Here is a 6,157-nt window from a genome sequence, read left to right on the forward strand (position 1 = left end):
GCGGTGACCTAGTCATTCCCCGTGGCAGCATCGCTGTGTTCAGGGCCCTTAATGACTCGTGGGCTCCTTTGGAGATTCGGTCCCTGTTCACCACACGCACAGCTTTACGCCAGCGTGTCACCCGTGCGGCAGCGATGGGCGCCCTGGGTCTGCCAGCCCTCACCTATCGACAGCACGCAGGTCTTTTCGTATTTACGCGGCCTCATCCCGCTGTCGCCGACCACCACCATCTCTTACACCTACAATGTGTTTTGCGTCAGTCTGAGCGATGTAGACCGCCCTGTTGTGTAATCATTGCTTGTTTACCGCTTCGCGATATATTCTGACGGCTTAAATTTTGATACATAATTTACTGTTGGCCAAGTTGTTAGAACGAAGGGACGATTGATATCGTGCGAATCTGGTCGCGCCGTTTTTTTTTTTTAATATTGCACCGATACTACTGTTGCAATCGTACCGAGTCAAACAACCCAGCCGTCTGAATAATTTGTGATTGAAATGAGCGTGAACATGACCCAGCCACGCATTCGCAATGAGAGGTGTCATTAGAGCTGCCAGTGGTCTTGCGCATACGGAAGAAACTCACAAGACATTTGATGGATTTCCTCAGGCGTATTTGTGGATACGTGACATTTTCACAACGCGCTATAATCACTTCAGCAGAGTTGGTCAGCTTTAAATGCATTAAAGTATTGAGGTCAATGACCTCTCTGGGATAACCACAGCCTTGGAAGGTACGCGAAATGCAGTTCTGGGCACGCAGCCGTACGAGCTTATCACAGATGCATGCAATGAGAAGTAGCAACCATGTCACAACAGCGCAGGTATTTTACCGCATTGGAGCGGCCAGACATGCCGCGTTGTCAGGAAAACTTTCTCACATGCCAACAAATCCCGTACACTAACAAAGGCACACCCTGAGTGCTGAGATGCATGGAAACCCACCACTACGCACAATCATCAACGTTCTTCTTGACTAGATTCAAAGCGTGCGAGCACAACCAGTGTCAAAAAACATCAATAACAACCATGGCTGAGAATTGTTGAACGCACTAAGCAATTATATAACAGCGGCCCGACACATTGAATAAGTAGCCAGAGCAATGCTCTCATGTTGGTATTTTTTAAAACACATTCTCCTTAGCGGTCACTGGTTAAACTAGCACAAAACAAAATTGTACATACATTTGTATGCGTCTTCCTCGCATGAGGCAAGTATGTAATTACCCAGTCAGTTTTCGCATATGTGGAACTGTCGACGAAGAACGCATCAGACATTTGACGAGGCTACTTAGTTCACTTCAGCTACTTAGTTCAGGTACACGACAGATCTAAGCTCGCTCAACGTTCATCTCGACTAGTGAGGAGATAGTGCAAGGACATCCAGGGACGCAGGAGGTTGGACGTAAGCAACCATTGCTTGGTGAGCGGTGCTATTTAACAAAGCTTATCCAGTTTGGAAACAATCAACACAGACAGTCGGAAACGCTTTCAGCCTTTCAGAGTCTCTGGATGGGCTTGCAATACTGATATATGTACATGAAGATGTATCTTGGCAAACTAGCTATTCACATCATGACATGCAAACGAATATAGATATCGAGCCTGTTCTCTACAATAGAAGAAGCCTAAGAGCTCTACAGGTATCCGGGAAGTCAAGGCGTTTCCGATGAACGAAGTTATGTCAAATTCGTGGAACACCGTGACCACGCGGTGCATGATGATGGCGGGTTTAAAGCCGAGTACGTGGACGGTGTAATCCAGCGCTCCCACCATCCACCGTTGCTGTTCAGTACTCTGAAGAAAAAAAAGGAACACGTTAAGAAAAACTTACATCAAGACATGGTACGCACTGAGCAGAAACATTATGACCTAGTTTTACGCCGTACCATGTGTTATTGATCGATACAAGTTAGTCATGACCGGAAACGCACCGCATATGAGCCGGTCATATTTCCCGACTCATTACTGTTCGAGACGTGGTTTTACTAACAATTGTCAATGAAAGGTCGCATCAATTCACAACAAGCAAGCTTACCTTATTTCTTTGCTGATCCCACGACTGTGGTGACGCTGCCTTTAGGACGCAGGCAGGCGACGATTTTCTGGCTGCAGCAGAAAGCTTGCCTTCGACACCGGGTGGGAATGCTCCAGTGAGATGTCCCTAATCTCTAAACGCAATGACTTTTCCAGAAACACTAGGATGCTTACGGGACAGCCGACTTTTTTGGTTCTCGTGTTTCGGACACGACGATCACCAGCTTTGCTTTCGTACTGGCGCCCACCATGAGTGCACGAAAATTTAACGAGACGGTACTTTTTCTGCTGCAAAAGCGCCTCCTTGTCAGCACGGTCAGCGACCAACTTTGAAATGAAGTGCCCAGGATTTGTCTGAAGAAATTTACCAAGAGTGACAGAGCTCGACTTGAAAAACTTCACATTCGTCTCGGCCTCCAATTCACGGATATGGGCATCTAGCTCATCAAAGGAATGAAAACAGTCACCTTTCCTCAACACAGGCATCTTCTATCTTTTGTTGAGATGCTATACGTCTGAAACATAGCGAAGTATGTTAGCTAAGTGCACTGCCCAGTAATGTCCACAGACATTATGCACAAGGCACAACCAGCTAGTTTGCCAGCTGGCATACCAAGAACCACAAGGAGGCAGGAATACTAGGTCAGACCAGCAGGGATTCCAGGCCAGATCATGAGGAGTCACAGGTCAGATCATGAGGAGTCACAGGTCAGTTCATCAGGAGTCACAGGTCAGATCATCAGGAGTCACAGGTCAGACCATCAGGGGTGCCAGGTCAGATCATCAGGGGTACCAGATCGGATCATCAGGGGTAAGGGGTCAGATCATCAGGGGTACCAGGTCAAATCATCATGGTACCAGGTCAAATCATCAGGGTACCAGGTCAGATCATCAGGGGTAGATCTGGTACCCACCTCCTGGTGGCCTGACCTGGTAATTCTAACTCCAGTAGTCTGATCTGGTGACCCCACACACTGATGGTCTGATCATCAGTAGCACCAGGTCAGACCATCAGGCACAAGGCACCATGCCAAACAAGCAGGGGGCATGGGTACCAGGTCAGACCAGCTGGCAGCAGCAGTGCCAGGTCAGACCATTAATAGTGGGGGTACCCTATCAGGTGGCAGGAATACCAGGCCCAACCACTAAGCACAGGGGTACCAGATAAGACCATCAGGGGCAGAGGTATCAAGTCCTTCTACCATGTGGCACAAGTACCACGTCAGATCACCATGAGACAGCAGTATTATGCTACCAGGAGCACTGGTACCAATTCACACCATCAAGTTGTGGTACTGGGTAAGGCCACCAGGAGGAAGTAGTACCAGGTCAGACCATGGGGGGCAGGAGTGTCAGGTCTGGCCACCAGGGGCCAGAGTACCAGGAGGTAGGAGTACCTCGCCAGACTCTCAAGGGCAGTAATATCAGGTCAGGAAGCCCTGACCTTGAACTGCTGCCATCTGATGCATCAAATAGAGAGTGCCTCTTGAATAGAGAGTGCCTCTTAATCCAGTACAGGGCTTCCTGGCTTGTAACACAGCCTGCCAAGCCAGCAAAGGGCTCACCATAACACAACATTGGGCCTTCTGATCTAGAACATCAGGGGCCGGGCACCAGATTGCAGGAGTACTACATTAGACTATCAGGGCCAGAGACAAGAGCCAGACCATTAGTGCTATATGAAAAAGTTATCAAGGCTGTATACCACATAAAATGTTTAAAGCCTAGTTTGGCTCAACCACTGATGTATAATGCAGGGATCACTCAGCACACATTCAGCTTTTTTGCCACTGCGGAGGATGATCAAGCCATTAAGTAATAATATTAGACAAACAAGGGCAATGACGAGAGTCAATCCAATTTGCACCCTTGATAGGTTATGAAAACAAACTGAAAAAGCCAGCATGTTTGCTAGCATATGGAAGCTGCATAGAAACTGGTCGCAGTCCGGGAAGACCTCTGTGATGGCCAACTTCTCAGCATGGTCCTTGTCAGTCAGCCACACCTACAGCCTTCTTACATATATATATATATATATATATATATATATATATATATATATATATATATATATATGATCTAATCACTGCTTTTTAATAAGTTTACATACATGTTAAGAGTATGTGAACAGTTGTGAACAATAACAATCATGTTTATTGTTTGCATTCTAGCCTTAGTGGGTCCTAAAATGCATGTTGATGAAGCTAAGATCTCCAGTAACATCCTTCCTTGCCTCACCAGATCCAAATTTGCTTTTCAAACACAGCTGCTGTTTTCCCAAAGTTTTTAAAATTGATAAATACCTGTTTTTGGCCACTTGTTTTGTTACAATTGTGTACCTCGCTCACAAGATATCTCCTTGTCAATGCTAGACTTTGAAAAAAACTTAATCATTCCCAGCTGTTACTTTACAGCTTTCAATACATTTTGTTAGAAGCATATATGTACTGGTCAAATGTTTTCTTAAATTAATACCACCTGATGTAAATTACTTTCCAGCATTTCCACAAAATCCACATATTTTGATGAAAACACCTACCCAGTCTTGCTTTCAGCCAGGATGGGCCAATTCCTTTTCAAACCAGAAGACAGGCATTCAAAAAATCAGCTGAAGATCACCATTATCTTATACATAAGCACTGTAACATTCAATCAGCTGACAAAACCTGCTCCCATTTGTGACAAAATGTATAGGTACAAAGTATGTGCTACTTTTAATGAATTACCTAAATACGAAGTAGAAACAAGTGAGGGAAAATCAGTCCAGCCCGCTGATGCTGACAGAGGGAATGGCACCATGGATTTTTGGTTTGGGGGGAGGATATCCAAGGGGCCTCCTAAGCAAAATGGGGCTGCCTCATGGGGGGCCTCATGGGCAATGTTGTCTTGAAAGTTGAAGGGAAAGGAAAATTGCAGGCATATGTTCTTTTACCAAACTGTTATAAGCATTATATCCAGGTAAATAGATGTTGACAATAAAACAAACAGGACCTTATAATTTTGCAACAAAGGGCATTGGTACCATATAACATGGCCTCCTGGCACGTGAAAGGGCTTTGTCACCAAGAACAGCATACTTTCAGTCCACAAAAGGGGTCTTCAAAGTTTAAGGAGATCCTGATTTGGAACTGCTGCCATCTACCCGTCTGCCGGCAATGGGAGGGGGGGGGGGGGAGGGGGCGGGGAGCCCTATGCCATTGCTGCGCCGTCCCTGGTTGAAAGCACCCTGATTTTGACCTACGCCTCGTCTCTGGCCAAGTGTACCTATTTAATGAAATTACTTTCATTGATCTGTGACTCGATTCGACATGCACATACCTTCATGCACGCACAATATGCACATACCTTCAATCCTCATTTGCCGCGCACCACATCCACCCTCACCCGCACCTCGACACGCCCGGCGTTCAAAACCGCGCGTCCGTGCGGACACGGTCGCAAACGCAGGCGAGTGCGCATGCGCAAACGTGACGTCATGAATCTGACTCGATTTACACAGTGGTGCAGTTGTGTGTAAATCGACTCGGATCCGACGTGATTTACACAGAAGGGCCGTTTTCAGTAAATCGACTCATGAGTCGATATACACGCTCCCTTTTTCTCTGGTACGTTTGATTACTGATTGCAGCAGCACAACCATAATGTAGCGGAAGTTAGCCCACATTCAGCCCACATTCAGCCCAGCCCAAATTTGGCAGCACAAATGTAGGGAATTCCCTTTACCGGCCAATATCTCCCATAGGATAAGGAAATCATGGACTGGCGAAATGTCACCTGAGAGCTCTCTTTCGGCCAAAGACAACAGCGCACAGAAAAATCACCTACCTTGTCTAGGGGAAAAGCTATAGACGATCCGAAAAATCATGTCTATGGGGCGGCCCCTACGATTTTCTTCAAAATTGCGTTATCGAACCATCGACAGATACGTATCAATCCGGCTGAAGAAACCCTATGGGGCATTGATATTCAGGGGGTCAAAAACCCTTAGGAAACATATATAACGGGGTTTGGCACTTACTTAACGGCAAACATAGGCCGAGTTGCATGTCAAATGAAAGCACGTGGCATCCCAAATGCAGACGTGCAAACCCAAAACCCCTATCCCCTAAAACCCCTATGG

General features: G+C 46.4%; 1 long non-coding RNA gene across 1 annotated transcript; it reads right to left on the reverse strand.

The window, feature by feature from the left end:
• Window positions 1-707: 707 nt before the first annotated feature.
• LOC119097644 (uncharacterized) lies at window positions 708-5,447 on the reverse strand. Its single transcript, XR_005094175.1, has 3 exons — window positions 5,383-5,447; window positions 2,039-2,552; window positions 708-1,797 (listed from the first exon to the last, which is right to left on the reverse strand). It is a non-coding gene; the product is annotated as an uncharacterized LOC119097644 (long non-coding RNA).
• Between the last annotated feature and the right edge of the window lie 710 nt (window positions 5,448-6,157).

Source organism: Pollicipes pollicipes, unplaced genomic scaffold, assembly GCF_011947565.3.
Source record: "Pollicipes pollicipes isolate AB1234 unplaced genomic scaffold, Ppol_2.1 Scaffold_4295;HRSCAF=5057_pilon_pilon_pilon, whole genome shotgun sequence".
Taxonomy (NCBI): Eukaryota; Metazoa; Arthropoda; class Thecostraca; order Pollicipedomorpha; family Pollicipedidae; genus Pollicipes; species Pollicipes pollicipes.